This window comes from Diabrotica virgifera, chromosome 9 (assembly GCF_917563875.1).
Source record: "Diabrotica virgifera virgifera chromosome 9, PGI_DIABVI_V3a".
In the NCBI taxonomy this organism is placed as follows: Eukaryota; Metazoa; Arthropoda; class Insecta; order Coleoptera; family Chrysomelidae; genus Diabrotica; species Diabrotica virgifera.
In genome coordinates, this window is record NC_065451.1 from 78,227,443 (window position 1) to 78,245,723 (window position 18,281).

Consider the following 18,281-nt stretch of genomic DNA (forward strand, 5'->3'; position numbering starts at 1 on the left):
CAAATTTTTAAGTAGGCCGATCTCTATGCACGTAAGTTTACAATATACGTACCCTAGCTTTTTTATTTTAAGTCCAACACTCACCGGTAAAATTCCCGGTTCCTTTTTTTTTCGTAGGGCCCATGAATGTGGCCACTTGCTCCATTTCAGTTTCATCTAAGTTATCTGCTAAACTGTGGCAATTTGTTTTCGTAATCTTGACGATGTCAGAGTTTTAGGATTTTTAGCACCACAATTCTTAGCAAATTTTCTTAAAGATTTTGAGCCATCTGCCCATTTTGAGGAACTTCCCGGAAAGACCAAACAATCTTTTGGCACGATGTCTGTAGAGTTTCTAACAGAAAACAAACTATCCACATATCTTTGAATATTTTTTGAAAAAAGTACTGGTACTGCTTTGCTGCCTTTACCAATAGTAATAATTCTTTTAAAATGTTTTGAAAGAGCAATTTCGCTTTCACTAAGTATATTTAGATACTCTTCCTGATTACTGTTAGTGGAGTTGTTAACATAGGATTCAATTTTGATGTACTGCACATCACCTAATCTTTTCCTATTCAATACAATTAAAAGGGCAAGAGCAGCTTCTGTTAATTTTTTAAATGATTTTTCATCATTGCAATTTATATTTAAATTTGTCAAAGAGGTTTCAGTCACTTGCTGCACATAATCCTTAAACATTATAATATTTTGAGTTACTGGTAATGTTTGTGGTTTGAGACACTGCTTTTCGTTGAGATCTTTGAGAGCAAGCGATCCTATAGAAAATTTCCAGTTTTTGTGCACCAGTTCATTAAATCTTTTAACATCTTTTAAACTTTCTTCATAATTTTCAAATGGTAAAATATAGTCCTAAAAGAGTAGGGATTTGGCAACTGCATCTACAATATTATTACAGCGATATTGTGAAAGAATAAGGCTATAACATATTAAAAATCGGATAACAGGTTTATCCGATTATTTAAATCGCATAACAGGTTTAGGAGATACAAGACATAAAAAATGACCCACTTTTTGGGGTGCCCGTTTTCTCTGACGTGCAGTGTGTTTGCCATTTTTAGCCTTAAAATATTATACAAGTAATGAAACTCAATTGACATCATTAATTAGAATAAAAAATTATAGATGTTATTTTATATAGTAAACAAGTACAGTTACAAGTTATAATAAAAAAATTGCCTAACTTCTCATTTCATCCTGCAGAGGTCGGCGACGTTAAGAGAAAGAATTAAAAATTTTACTCGTGTTAAGACATTTTATAAAGTAAAGTATAAACTAAAAACATAATATTTGTTGTTTTAGGTAAAATATATAAACCGCCTTTTATCCTATTCAAAAAATCCAATAAAAACTTTTTACAAAAGAGAAATGCGGTTTTCTATACATAATTGAGATTTACCGTAAAACGGGGCTACTTGATAAAACTTTTTTGCAACTTCGTTCTGCCACCAAATAAGTTAAAAGGTTTTTTTGAAAGTAAATATTACTGTGATGGTCGAAATGGTCTATGGATAATTTTTTCTTATTAAAAAAGTGTTTTGGCTTCTCCATTTTTGCAAAAAAAAATATTATTTGTTAATTTTCAAGCAGCCCATCGATAGAGTTACTTGAAAGTAAGCCTTTAAAAACGTAGTATTTCAAATAGCCCCTTTGTAGGGGCTAACTGAAATAGAAAAATGAAATAAAAACCTATTGTGTCTGAGTTTCATTAAAATCGATAAAAAAATACGGTTTTTAGCAATCGTCGTAATTGGCTACAGCTTTGGGAATCACATCTTATAATACTCTTGAAAAATTGTCAGAATATGTATTAATCGTTTTATGGTCGACTTTAGCTCGACTCTGTTTAGTCGACTGCTACCTTGTTTGTGCGGATGTAGGAACTTTTCCATCCAATCTGCACCAATTCGATTATTTTTAAAAGTTTTTACTTGCACCTTTTCTATTTAAATAGTTTTCAACCAAACTCTGTATGTCGGAGGGCTCAAAGGGAAAACCCCAATCTGAAGCCTTACCAATAGCTTTAACAAGGACTTTTCATCTGCATCTGATAACGCAGTAGGATGACCAGGATTTTGGGGATGCAAATTGTTAATTTTTCTATATAAAGTTACATATGGTATATTGTATTCTTCGCTTAGTTGCATTAAATTTCCTTTTTCATACCTTCGCACGGTATTGTTTAAGTCCTCTCCACTATAATTCCGATAGGATCTCTGCTTCCGACTTTTTTTTTAAATTATTACTATTTTCAAATAGCCCCTAAAATGACATTAAATTAAAAAGTCGCCGCCACTGGTGTCAAAATTTAAATTAGGTCTAAAGAAAGGTTAGATTCGGAATTAGGGATTAATGCAAGCTAAGCAAACGAAATCTTAACAACTTACCGATAGAAATAGCAATTCTGCAAATGGAAGTATTTAGTTCACAAGAAAATGCTTATTTTTGTGATATTTCTCTTTTCATATACACAACACCGGTAAACACATAGCAAGCATAAAAAACAATGATAAGTCGTGGGCAGGCATGCCATTTCAAGTGACACTGACACAGTGACAGCTTCTTCTTAACGTGCCCTATCAAGTCCACTTGACGTTGGCGATTAACATTGTGATACTGTCTCTGTCTCGAGCTATTCTAAATAGTTGTTCTGCTTTCTTTATTCCGGTGACAGCACTTAAAAAGGTGATTTTACCCGTTTTACGGTACATCTAGTCTAATAAAAAAATGGATAGGTATATACTCAATCTAAAAAATAAATAAATATTCACTACTAGTTTTTACGAAACACATTTTCACTTCACATAGTATCTACTCATAAATAACTTTTTTTGGTCTTTAAAACTAAAAGTGTCAAAGTCTTGCACAGTACTTTGAAGAAAAATAATGTCATTTAAATTTTTGTTTGAAAGTTTGTTCTTCGGTTGTTTATTATTTGCCCAGCCTTAGAAAATACTCTTTCCGAGGGAACAGACGTTGCCGGTACACAAGAATACTTATTGTAAATTGTACAGCTCAACTAATATTGTTTTGTGTGTTTTCCAGAAATTAACTGGATCTTCCTCTCTCTTTAATACGGGCATATCAAGATAAGTTTTAATCATAACATTCGCTTCGGAAGATGGAGTGGTTTGACTTCTTATTTTTATAACATTTTCATCAAAATGTGCCTAAATGTGATCGTTTTCGTTTGTTTGATTTTCGTTGGACAAAGGGAAGTATGTCTCGTGATTTTGTAAACCGCTTTTGAAATTTAAAATGTTTGCCACTTCATGTACAATAAATTTTTGTGCATTATCAGCATTTGCCGGGAAACCAAATCGTACTTTCTTAAAGCGCGGATCAGGGAAAGTTGCCTTAGCACATAACTGGTTGGTTTCCAACATGCCCAGTCTTCTACTTATCACGTCCAAGAGACCATCTTTAAGGGATTTCCCAGGTGTTTTTGTTTTTCTTTCCATCAAAGTGTGTTGAATTCCTCTCGTGGGAATAATTCGTGACATGGTGATATACCTTGCCCCTGATAGTTTGGCCGTGATCAATTCTGCAGGTTTTAAAACAGGCACCAAGTCACTAATTATTTCCCATTCTACAATCGTCAAAAAAGGTGGTGCTTTTGGAAGTGACACAATTATAGCTGACAATGGATCTTTTATTAACAGTAATATTTCCATCATTGTCAACGTATAATTCCATCTGGTGGAAACATCCTGCTTTACTTTATACAGAGGGCAACCAAGTTGTTTCTGCATGGACTTTAGTCTTTCAGAAGACACGACACTATGTTTAAAATGCGACACTATTGACCGGCACTTCTGCACTTCTTGAACACCTAAGTTTAATGTGTGTGCTATACACGCATGGTGGCGTAGTTTCAAATGCTCAACTATCGCGCTTTTGACATTAGAGCCATTATCACTAACTACAACTACAATTTTTTTGTCGATGTTCCATTCTTCAAACATTGACTTTAATATGTTTGCACCATTTTATCCTGTATGTCTTTATGGAAATTCCCTGTCGCTAAAACTGTATTCCACAGTTTATCATTGTAGATGAAATGGCAAGTTAATGTCAGGGGGGCTTTAGTGCTGTCGGACGTCCAGATATCCGTTGTTACTAATACATGCTCAACATCATTTAACATTTCCCGTAACTGTTGAGAAATTGCATTGTATGAATTCGGTATCATTTTTGTTGATAATAATTTCCTGTTAGGAGTATATAACGGTTGCAACCGTTTTAAATAGTTTAAAAAACCAATATCTCCAACAATGCTAATTGGTTGATAATCAAGTGCGATCATCGTGATTAAGTTTCTATCGATCAGTTCGGACTCATTTTCCGATAATTTGTCCTTTTTATTTGTACAAAATAATTCCATTTGCCGTGGTCTTTTAACGCGGTTTTTACTAAACGCTAAGGCATTTACATTTTCCGCTACGAAGGCAGCGCTCCCGGTGCTTGTCAAAGTGGTAGATGGATGGTTTGATGTAGAAAATGACGTAGATGGATGGTTTGATGTAGAAGATTGTTAGAATGTAGTTGTTGGGAAACTCCAGCACTATCTGTTAATTTTCCTGGATGCTTTCGTTTTAAATGGTCACGTAATATAGACGTATTACCTGAAAACTTAAATTGTTTTTTACACAATTCACTAAATACATCTTTATCAGACCGCTTTTTAAAAGATTTCCATACTCCAGAAGTTTTACTCACAGATCTAAGCATTTTTGTTAATGTAATATAACGTGGTTCTGAACCGGACAAAATTCAAACAGATACTAAAATAAAATCAGTTTGGAAATGTAGAATTACAAAGAGTATCTGGTTTCTTAAAAATGTGTTTGAAAGACAAAGGATTGTAAAAAAATCAAAGTACATATTAATTAAAAACTAAGAATTTGGGAACATTGACACAGCGGGTTATCTGTATGTGTCACAGTAAAACCAGATACCAGACGGTTCAAAGCTGGCAGAAGCAGAAGTTACCAGTATAGAAAACTGAGATATTTAGCTGGCTTATTTTAAACCCGTGTATCTATGTTTAGTATTATTGAATGGTTGAAAAATAATTCACTGTATTAGTAACAAATAAATATGTTGAATGTTTTAGTCGAATGTTTTTCTGAAGGAACACTTTTAGTAAAACCAGTTGAATGAATATTAATAGTTGGTAATTCATGTTATCTGAGCAAATCCAATCTCTCTGCTGCTGTGGAGTTAGCTGTGTATTGTACAACGAAAAAATTGTATTTCTTTCCTGTTCATAAATGTTTTTGTAACCTGGTTTACCATTGCTGTAAGAATTTTGTTTTAAATATTTACCAGATACCGTGTAACCTTTTGCACTCTTATAAGGCTGTCCACTTGTACTGGCCATTTCACAACTTCCTCGAGATCCTTGAGTTTTATTCCAAATGAAACAATTTTCTTGCTTACTGACAACATTGTAAATGGTGAAGTTGTGGTTAGCAAGCCTACGTTAATAGAATTGTGCATTATTTGTTGGATCAGAGGGTACTAAAAAATCTTGCTGGAGATCAAAATTGGCACATGTGTGCTCCATTAAAAAATTCTGCATCAATTCGATCTTTAAGTTTTTCTGTTCTAGCTTAGTCCTTAAGAAAGAGATGAGCTTCATAAGTTATATTGAGCAACGATTTCTCATTAGTGGTAGCACTGATATAATGAGAACAAACACGACACTGACCTTTTTTAGGATGATGGAAACCTAGACTGAAATTTTCATTAAAAATTTTTCTATACATACATTGCCAATCTAACTTTCTTCGGCTGTTGAATCACACAATTCACAATAAAGTGACATTTTCGGGTAAATGAATACACATTAGAGTGATATTTAAGGTTAAATCAATATAATGTCGTTCAGTAGATGATCGACAATAAAGGGAAAGCACAGTAGGGAAGTTTTCAATATGTCACTTAACATTTTCCAAAACTGTCAAATCAGCTACTTTTTTTACGTGTTTTCCCCTATTATCACTCTGTTGTATTTTCAGATATTTGCTTTTTCATAGCGATGTCAACTACTCCCTTCTTATTCTAGTGTATTTTTAACATCGTCTTACAAGCTTTAATTCTTTCATTATTCTTCTGGAGAAAAGTTGTTACTGAAATGTTTCGTTTGGATTGTAATGATGTAGTACATGTTTTAGGATTTTTATCCGTGTTACTGTGAATAAAATCCCGTTGCCTATTATATTCTGCTAGTGCATAGTAACCTTGGAAAATTCTCGTTCTGTCCAAATCAGTTTACTAGAACACTGGTTTCGACAGTTGGTGGGACAATTGGGTTTCATTGTTACTTCAGGAATACTTTTATTCCTTGAAGAAATATAAGCTTCCCCTCTGGCACCTTTCTCTTTACACATATTTTGTGCCCAGTTATCAGTGACTTTCGTGGGCGATCGGTTACTTCAGGAAATGTTTCCATTCGGTCTAGAACAATGTTGCTTTTATTCCTACACTTTATTGGTGAAACCATGTTGTCAACTTCATCATCAGATGACGTTTCTTCTTCAGGAGGTAAATATTCTAAATCATTTTTTAAAGAAAGAGGTTCTGTCACAGCTTCAATGAACGGAAATCAAACAATATTTGCATCATAGTCCTCAGTTACAGCCCCCTGACTTGATGTACGTAATATCTTCACAAATATTACCTTATCCACGAGGAAAAATTTCCTGTAGTTGGCTGTATACCATTACAAAAACATAAAATCCTTTATAAAAGGTATATTTGTTAAAATCCCTATACAGGGCGACATCGTAAAAAAGCCCAAATTGTGTCAACCGCCATGTTTCGTTTAACCGGGACTTCCATCCACTTCATCGACAACTTTTTTCTTAACTTCTTTTTAATTACAATAGTACTTTTCACCTCTTTATTACTTCTATCGCTTTCACATAGCCACATTTACAGTTGATTTGACACAATTCATAATGATTTTCTTTCCTTATTCATCTCTATCCATCAACCACTATCATCTATCCAATTATACACACACAAACCAACAGCTGCTATCATCACCCACATACATACCGTTTCATCTCTAAATTTTCATCAATAATTTAATTATGTCAACCCCATACAATCATACTGTAACTAAATTTAATAGTCTCACTACTCTTTCTGGGTCCCGTTCATGTTACATTTTAATTATATTCTCATAAATTTATAACACCACCCCTCTCCCCTATGTTCGCTATCTCATATATTGGTCTGTTTTGTCGAACCCTTAGAGTTCCAGGCGATATGCAGGATCTTGAGAAATGGTGGCATGTATCTTAGCTTGTATTATATATCCCTCCCAGATCAGAAAACAGTTCTACACCTTTGTCACCCACACAGTGATTTTTATGGTACTTCCACATACTATAACAACTTCCAATTATTCTAGTATAATTGATAACTTTAAATAAACACACAACTGCTTGTCTAAGCACTAGATATCACATATAAAGGGTTTGATAATGTTTATTAAGTTTTCTGTATTATGTGTAATGTGGTTTGCCTACTTCCTCCATTACAATATTTTAACATTTACATCAAGTCTATTTCCATTTTTACAGACTATTTACCACAGTGGGAACGACTGTTTTTATTGTTATTAATTTAACAAATTTTACAATAAATACCACAAAACAACAGGGAAATTATAACACCATTCAGAATTTCCGTTATCAAAATCATTTGCTTCCGTACAGCCATGATGTGAACTTGTCAGATAGAGCTCATTGGTACCTCGGGCGAAAAACATTGGATATTTTATTCATCCATGTTATAATTCACATCTTTGTCATATGTTCCGATGACGGATCAATTGTAAAGGGTTTTTACCCATATATTTTTACTTTGGTGGTTAGCATGTAGATTCTAAGTGAGTATAACCTATAACTTTTTATAACCTTAGTCAACATTTTAAATACTTTGCATCATTTTATCTGGTTGTACACATTTTAGGATTGCACTGATGATGATCGGTCAACCGATCGAAAACTAGTTCTGTCTTTGATGTAGCCCTGTATAGGGATTTTAACAAATATACCTTCTATAAAAAATATTACCTTCTTTATCTATATCTGCAGTAGGTAAAACCAACTCTTCTACTGGTATATTGTCATCATCTGTAAATAAGGCCAGTGTTATGTTAATAATACCCCAAAGTTGTCACAAAATAAAAATAATGATGCCCACAATAATACAACATATAGGGCAGGGGTGTCCAACTTAATCGGACTCGAGATCTAGTGTTTGCTTTTCTGATTCTTTGCGATGTACCGACTAGGAATTTTTTAACCATACTGGCGAGCAACAAAAATGAATCCAGAATTTTAAGGTAAAAATGAGTTGAATATCTCAGACTCGCTCACTATATTTCAGAAAATAAATCACTGATTCTGAAAAACTATTTTATCAGCTTTCGAGATCTGAAAGAATTTTTAATGTGATTATAACCGATTCTGAAATATTCGATTCTGCTTTGAACGCTAAAATTCTGAATTTATTGCTCGCCAGTGTGTATTAGTAATACCTAAATAAAACAAAAGTAGTAATTCTTATTTATTTATTTTTCCAACTATATTAAATTAGAAAAAAAGAATGTGAGACTTGCGTTTGAACAGTTTTTGCTAGGTTCTGGCACAGTCTGGCCTGTAGTTGGAAATGGCCACCCTTAAAGAATCCAACGTATGAGCATCAATCAAGCTGGAACGCTGTTTACGCTTCGTTTGTTTTAAATATGAAAACGCTAATTCACCTAAATAGGTTGAACCAAAACAAGAATACAGTTGTTCAACACATTTTTAAAATTTGGATATTTGTCATTGCACACCAATGGCCAAAAATCTAGATGTGAACCTGACCTCGGCTTCAAAAATACATCGCAGCGCGAAGCAATTATTTCATTTTCAAGAAAAAGTTGGTCCATTTGGACTATCTCTGCAAATTGTTTGGATGTTTCGAAGGTGTCACGGATAGTATCATTGAATGGATAATTCATAAATTCGACCAACTTTAAAATTTTCTTCAAATCTCTAAAACGGATTTCAAAGTCTGATACCACTGACTGAATTTCTGCTGTATACTTCTGTGGCTTGAAGACATACATGCGTTTTTCCATGTGATCTTTAATATTCGTAAATCTTAGCAACTTTTTCTTTTCAATATCAGCTATCAAAGATACAGAACATATTTTCCTGGGCAGTCAAAAGAGATTTTAATGCTTGAATTTTATTCTTTCTCATTTCACTGTTGAAAACTGATTGGTATTTACCGTGCATTGTATTCCTACTTATAATAGTTAGGACGGGGATCGACTGACCTAGGGGCCGCGAGCGACTGGTCAATCGCGATCGACGGGTTGGCCTCCCCTGATATAGGGGAATGTGTTCTAATATCGACCACCTAAGACCATTACCAGAACTAAATAAAACTCTTTTTGGATTTTTGACGTTTTTATTTCATAAACACATAATATGGTACAGTTCCCACCATCTGAGGATATATGGACAAAAGTGTCCAACTAAAACTATCAAATTTTACAAAAAAAACATATATTTTTTGGTCGACATTACCCACCGCTATGGAAAATATCGACCACTAAGGTGGGTAATATCGGCCATTTTTTAATTACTTTTCTTATCACGTTTGACGCAGTTTTTGAAAGCTTCTGGTTGGTCAAATTCTGAGCATGCTGAATGCGACCATATAGCGCATTCACTACATCTCCCCACCATGTTTCGGATATTCCAAAATCGCCAAAAACTGGACAAACATCGTCAGTTTTTTCTCTAATTCAGACTCCAGTTTAGTATGTGTAAGTTTTTTCTTCTTGGTTTTGGCTGGACCATCCAAATCCACCCTCTTAAGAGCTACTACTTTTTTTTCATTTTTTAGCCCGTTCTAATTATTTTTTTAACGACGTTCTACACCTTGGCAAAGAATTAAGGATTTGCATGAAATTTTAGTATGTTATAGTTTACTTAAAAAAACTAAGACTTGATTTTTTAAAAACTGTTTTACCGTGCCGTTTAATTACTATTAAGGGTCAAAGTTAAGTTTTAACATGGGCTCTTATGGGAATTCTTAAAAAGTTAATAAATTTTGACCCAAATTTACGATTTTAATTATTTGTGCTTAAATTAAAGGTTTTTTTGTAAGGAATAACATATTAAAAAATTAGGATTGTTTACCATTTATTTTTAATTTATTTATTATAATTAATTCCGTAATTTATTCCCTAATTTCCGTCAATTAATAGAATTTATTTTTATAAAGTATTCAATACTGAAACATATGATTTGAGTATTCTGCTATAAATGCATTGTTACCAACTTTTGCTTGCATATAAGTTTCCCCCCTTTCCTCTGAGAGGCATACCGCCTCAACGAAGGTGTAGAACGTCGTTAATTCTCCTTTCAGTGCAGTAGTAGTAAGGATTTTAGACGTCTGCTTCTTTCTATTGCTGCTCACCAATGCTTTCGGTTTCTTCAAATGACTTTTTGAACCGTATGAACTGGTCGTCATCGTCAGTTGCTTCCGGATCAAAAATTAGTGAACTGTGGATCAGAGTCGTCACTTGAGGATGAAGAGTGTCGTGCTTCTCGAGAATATTTCCTTGGAATCCGGTTTTGCGTTTACTTTCTTTGAATGCCACTGGGACCGGAGATAAGTTCTTGAATGAAATTTATTCATTTAAATTGATCAAATAAGTTCTTAATCATCGTTGAAATCTTGAGGAGCAGTTTTATTTTCCGGGATACGGATGGCATGGGTTCTTGCATGGGACCACGATCATCGTTTTGAGAAAGTGTTTCATTCTCTGTGACAGTATGAACAACACAGACAGCCTTTGCGGTATTCCGCACTTACTATTAATACTGAAATTTCTAAAATGTGAACGACGAGAAACTTTACTTCTTGGGTTATTTCTATGGGTATAACTGTTGCTCAAGGTAGTGGTTATTTATAATATTCGATGTTATACTTGTATGGATGCTGCAGATGCCGTTCGTTTCACAGGAATTTGTCTGGGTTTTCCTCTTTTAGTCCATTCCCATACTGTCGCTTCAGTCAGAATTTCATTTGCGCGAAGTAGACAAGCTGACAGCGCTCGCATGTTTAAAAATCGTATTAAAGCGATCACTGGCGTATCTTGGTTATTTCGTATTTACTTTTAATGGCGTATTTACTTTTAATGGAATTAATTTGATCAGTAACCGCTACAATGTGAGGACTCGGCTTGGATAGTGTGAGCATTTCTCGCCAACGCTAGATTGGGAGAGCTCTGATTGTTTAAAGAAAGTTTCTGAAATTGGTTGTTCATTCGCGATGTATTAGGAGCTCTTGAATTATGAGGAGGAGAATTATTATTTCTCTGAGAATTGTTATACTGACGTTTTCTGCATTCGTCTATTATGTGACCTTTTTTCTTGCAATAGTTGCAGAATTTATAAGAATAGGACGGATTAGAAGAATTATATTCATGATTTTTATTATAATTTCGGACAAAATGTTCCTTTCGAATTGAATTCTTATTTTGACGACAACTATAAGATACATGACCAGGTTTGTGACATATATTACAAGTTTTTTGCGAGGGGAATTGATATTTGGCAATTGAGATTTGATTTGTTGCTCCTCAGCTAAAGCAAGAGCAATTGAGGATTCGAGACTGTTGGGTTTTTGGGATTTAACAAATAGTGATAGGTCTTTATGTAACCCTATCATGAAGACGTGATAGGCTTGGTTTTTAAGAACTTGAAGTAGAGCTTTCGCGGACAAACGAACGCGCGAGTTCGATTTTCGAAAAATTATATTTTATGTCATTTATGTAAATCATGTCATATCTCGAGAAACAATAAATATCTGAAAAATTAAAAGGTGGCCAAACGTGGTCAAACGACGGACAAACGAACGCGCGAGTTTGATTTTCGAAAAAATTTCATTTTATAGGTTTTTTGTGATTTATGTCGTGTATGTCGTATCTCGGAAAATAATGAGTGTATCGAAAAACGAAAAAGTGGAAAGACGTGGTAAAACGACGGACAAACGAACGCGCGAGTTCGATTTTCGAAAAATTATATTTTATGTAATTTATGTCAATCATGTCATATCTCGAGAAACAATAAATATCTGAAAAAATTAAAAGGTGGGCAAACGTGGTCAAACGACGGACAAACGAACGCGCGAGTTCGATTTTCGAAAAAATTTCATATTATAGGTTTTTGTGATTTATGTCGTGTATGTCGTATCTCGGAAAATAATGAGTGTATCGAAAAACGAAAAAGTGGAAAAACGTGGTCAAACGACGGACAAACGAACGCGCGAGTTTGATTTTCGAAAAAATTTTATTTCATGTCATTTATGTCAATTATGTCATATCTCGAGAAATAATAAATATCTAAAAAAATTAAAAGGTGGGCAAACGTGGTCAGACGATGGTCAAACGAGAGCATATTTTTTTTCAATTCGGAGCAAATTTGGGTCTTATGTTTTTTATGTCATGTATGTATCTCTTATTGTCATGTATGTATCTCGAGAAACAATAAATATCTGAAAAAATTAAAAGGTGGGCAAACGTGGTCCAACGATGGACAAACGAACGCGCGAGTTTGATTTTCGAAAAAATTTTATTTCATGTCATTTATGTCAATTATGTCATATCTCGAGAAATAATAAATATCTAAAAAAATTAAAAGGTGGGCAAACGTGGTCAAACGATGGTTAAACGAGAGCATATCTTTTTTTTCAATTCGGAGCAAATTTGGGTCTTATGTTTTTTATGTCATGTATGTATCTCTTATTGTAAAGGTGGGCAAAAAAAGTAATTACAGGGCAAACATGGTCAAACGATGCGCAAATTTTCACACGAATATTCGCATTTCGGGGGGCCAGGTTCACGGACCTAACTGATACATCACCACAATTTTCTGAAACAACCATTTCAACCAATCTTACAAATAAAACCTTAAGCTCGACTTCTGCCACTACCAATGAGTTTGCTCCAGTACCTCCAAATGTAATAAAGCCACAGCATCTAAGTGAAAACTCTAATAGCACTTGCACTCAAGTTCTTCCATAAAACGCGGTATTGGTGAGATCGATGCGCCTCCTTCAGACTCAGCAATTTCATCACAAAATCTGTTTGCAAAATCCAAATCATCTAAACAAAAAAAACCGCGCTCATCTAAAGTCCCATCTACACGGGAAACTCTTGAAAATTTTATTGATAATCATACCCCACCATTGGTTTTAAATTACCACCAATTGTCTTTACTTATTGATAATGTCCAAGGCCCCCTCGACACTATTAGCGTCGTTAAAGAATTTACAACTGATATGGCTGGTTTACTCTATCTTTTACAAAGCAGCTATCAATATGCAAATGATAGATCTACAAAAACCAAGTTTACAAACCTCAAAAGAAACTACACAACTATTTAGAGTAGGGGTGGGGGCGCTAAAGCGTGGGAAAATTTTGTAGAGCGTTGGAAAATTACGGCAATTGGCCCACCCCCAAATTTTGGCAAGTTTATGTGGGAAAATTTCTCTTACCTTAGACCAACCTGATTGCATGCCCACTAGTTTTTAACCAAATGTTTATTTAATTATTATTTATTATGATCCGAAAAATAAAAAGCCAAGCACTCGTGAGAATTTGAACCGTCGTCCCTATGTGCTGCATCCAGCGCCTCTTCCAACGAGGCTACGGTGTGTTGATAATTTTTGTTTCTTACTATAAAGTCTTGGTAAAAATATGGAGTGCAATTTATTTCTAACATTCTAATGTAAATTATGATATTAAGAGTCTAAAATAACTAAGTATGATTTCATGATACGTATGTTCGTTCATTACAGAGAGTAAAAATTTTTAAAGTGCAATTATAACGTAGTTTTTAACACAAGTTTATTTGTTATATTATTACAAATTTCGCTTTACGATAAAAGTAAAAACAAAGGGATTTTTAATTCAAAATTGCTAACTAGGACAGTTAGAATGGGAAGCCAATAAGAACTAAGGCTGCTTTGAGTGTTGTTCGGTATACAGGGTGAGGCAAATAAAGGGCCTATTAGAAATATCTCGAGAACTAAAGGCAACAGAATCATGAAAATTGGAATAAAGGGGTTTTGAAGGATGATCTATTAAATGAAAATATTTTCATCTCTTTTATAACTTCGTTTTTTTAAATGGGACACCCTGTATATTTTTACATTTTTGGATTCTCTTCGATGTCTTCTTTCTTAAAATATGAGGTTTTGGAATATTATACAGGGTATTTTAAAAGATAATTACGTTTTTTTATTAATTTCGTAGCAAAATTAACACCCTGTAGAATTGTAGTAGTTTGACATCTAAAACTCTACTTAAGTTCAAATGATTTTTAATATACTCTACTATTGTTAAGAATCATTAGTATAGCTAAATTTTTAATTTTAGTATACAGGGTTGGTCGAAACTCGGAATGAGTATTTTCTGAGTTTTCTTAAATGGAACACCCTGTATTTTAGTATTGTAATGAAATGATATTTTATGGTACTTTTTTATTTCTTAAGCATTCCCTATACCTAACTGATTTAATTTGTGCTTAATTGTTAATCGCACCAACAATCTTAACTACGTAGGTATTTTGATAGCTAAACCATTATTGGTAATTTTAAGGACCAGTCTGGATTAATATGTATTTATTTCTGAAAAATTATTTGGGATTGAGTATTTTCACGGCCAATCTAATAAAATTTTACGTATTTTTTGCTGCAATTAATGTTTAGCTTGAATCACCAATAACTCACAAATTAAAGCAGTGAGGTATAGGGAATGCTTAAGAAATAAAAAAGTACTATAAAATATCATTTCACTACAATACAAAAATACAGGGTGTTCCGTTTAAGAAAACTCAGAAAATACTCATTCCGAGTTTCGACCAACCCTGTATACTAAAATTAAAAATTTAGCTATACTAATGATTCTTAACAATAGTAGAGTATATTAAAAATCATTTAAACGTAAGTAGGGTTTTAGATTTCAAACTAGTACAATTCTACAGGGTGTGAATGTTGCTACGAAATTAATAAAAAACGTAATTATCTTTTAAAATACCCTGTATATTATTACAAAACCTCATATTTTAAGAAAGAAGACATCGAAGAGAATCCAAAAATGTAAAAATATACAGGGTGTCCCATTTAAAAAAACGAAGTTATAAGCAACTTCCGGTATAACCGGAAGTTGCAAAGAGATGAAAATATTTTCATTTAATAGATCATCCTTCAAAACCCCTTTATTCCAATTTTCATGATTCTGGTGCCTTTAGTTCTCGAGATATTTCTAATAGGCCAGTTATCTGCCTCACCCTATATAGGTAGTGTATAGGAATTTTTAATTCAAAATTGCTAACTAGGACAGTTAGAATGGGAAGCCAATAAGAACTAAAAATGATTTGAGTGCTGTTCGGTATAGGTAGTGTATAAATAAAACATATTTCGAGTTTTTATTTTATTAAAATTTACAATCTGTTTCATGTACACATCAGTCAGGGCACATATGGAGATCATTTGCGCACCAACTTTCACAGCAGATATCGTTGTCAGGCATAGGGGTTTCAAATCGTTTAGGATGTTTTTCTGAATCCCCCCAGTAAAACCAACCATCAGCTGTTTTATGGTACGGTATACATACCACGAAGCGATTTGGATTTATTGCTAGACACGAAGTATGTATGTTCCTAAATCTCTTCTGGACATACGGTGGTAAGCATGCCATTGTCACCATAAAACGTACTGGACGGCTGTTTTTGCTAGCTGATTTCACGATACAAGCTGGATGTGTACATGGCGTAGGCGTTCGGAGGAACCTGCACTCCACCTCTGTTATAGTCAGCGGCATATTTTCCTTCTTGGAAACCTGTAAAAAATTTAAAGAATTAGGAATGCGAGTCTGTCTAATAACTTTAAATTAAAAACCCAAACAAAACATTAAATTGTAAAAATAGTAGTGTACATAGGATCCTGGACACTCCATATAAAAGCGTGGAAAACTTTAGGTCCACCTTGAACAATGGAGTCCCGTGGTGGACATTTAAGTCAACCTTGGACAAAAATCCAATACAAATTAAATGAGTCAATTTTCTGTTAGACATTATAGAGTCTAGCTTGGACTGAGATATTCTAAATAAAGTTTTAAGGATTATCGCATTCAAAAAGTGTTTTTACGTTACGAAATAAAACACCAAGATGTTTGTATTATTTATTTGAAAATTATAATAGTTCTAGTAATTTTAAAATTGTTTCTCTTTGCAGTTCTGCCTTTTTATTTAAACCTATATTCATTAGGTTACTAATTATTTTATGTTTCTGAAGCATTTTTTCTTTGTATGATTTTCGTATCGCCATCCCACGTTCAGTTTTGTAAAATTTTCTTCTTTTTTCATTTGCTTCAAATTTTTTTGTAATACCTTCCTCTCCTCTTTCACACTTACAGGTTGATTTTACGTGTAGTTCATGCTTTGATGTATATTTTTCTAAATTGCTAACGCCTCTGCTCGCTAGGGTAGAAATTTCATTACGTACACCTGCACAGAACTTTCCTCTTGAATGTAACCATTCTGACTTAAATACTCTTCTATCGTAATGGGAGTGAGGTTTACCTAAAAGTGCATCTCCATCTCGACGAAGGGGTTTTTGACCATCAGCACAGGCAATGTATCTCAAAACACCAACACAATGATCCAAACAAATAATTTTTCTAAATGTAGTTTTTGGATGTAATCTTTTCCCTGCACGTTGTATTTTCTTCTTGTAAGCTAACATTGTATATCCATTTGTAAAGTGAATTAATGAATGGAGGTGTTCGTGTGCAGTACTTCCGTCATCTGCTACTAAATGACACCGGCAAATTGAATACCATTTTACATTAGGAGCACATGCTAGAATAGAAAAGTCACTCTCATTTAAAAGTAAATGATACCATTCTCTTGGTGACTCTTCGTAATCCTTTGCCATATCCGTTGGCGAAAGAGCATTAATGTTGTTGACACTCAAAAGAGCCAGATAGTCACTTTTTGACAAAATAGACATATTTTAACTGTATACTTAATAACAAAGAACTGAACTCTCACTCAAAGCTGTCTAACTAGACTAAAAGAGTCCTTACGAAGTCGTTAACTTTATATGCCAGTACAGCTTCCCCACGTTTCCCCCACCTTACTTTGCTCCAGGATTGGTATAGGGGGAAATGGAAACCTGTTTGGAGTGGGGGAAACCGGTTTGGTCAAGGTCAAGGTCATCCTTGACCTTGACAGTGACCTCGACCTTTGACCTTGACTGTGACCTCGACCAAAAAAATAGGTAAAAGTGCAAATATTATTAAAACAAATTGACAATCAAATTTAATTATAAAACCTGTCGTGTCTACCAAGTGACGATGGGTTCTTAAACTCTTTCGAGGGAATGATCGGAGGCCCAAGGAAGGTAGCTTCCGGTGTTCCTCAATCTAGTAGGAATGATTAAAGGCCCAAGCAAGGTAGCTTCCGGTGTTCCTCAACCTAGGAGGGGGTGTATCCTTGTCACCAACTGGAAGTACCCCTCAGTACCGGCAAATTCCAAAAAAACAGATTCCCTAAAAATCCAAGATTCCAATAAAACCAAAAAAAATCCATATATATGTTCCAAAATTTCCCACTCTTTCCCAAAATTATTCTTATTTCTTGTGAGTAAATCTTCTGTTCTCCAGCGACTAAAGAAAAAAAAAATCCTTCAGTCATATTACTTCTTTTGAGTAACATGAAACACGGTATGTAGGAAGGTATTTATAAAAAGTTTGTAGAAAAACTTGAAACAAAAAGTTGAATCACTGATGTGTGTACGTGAAGTATGATTGACCTTGATTTTTTTTCATGTGAAGACATTTGAACAACTAAACTATGGGTAAGGATTACTTGTTGCAAAATATGATTGTAAAATTGGATGTTACAAGAAGGATTTCTTTACAGACGTAAAACTAAAAGTAAAGGAAAATGTCATTAAGTCAGAAATTACTTTGAACTGGAAATATAATTTTAAAGAATTTTTCTCAGTAGAGGACATAAATTTGATAGTTATAGGGACTATTTAAGACCTGATGGTTACAGAATAATAATTTTCCTAATCTAAGTATGGTATTGAAAATGAGAAAATGGTCATTTTTTCCTTGGCAAGAACAAACAAGTGCCGGCTTACCCAATGTCCAGAATTCTCCGATATTGGAACTAAAACAGCAC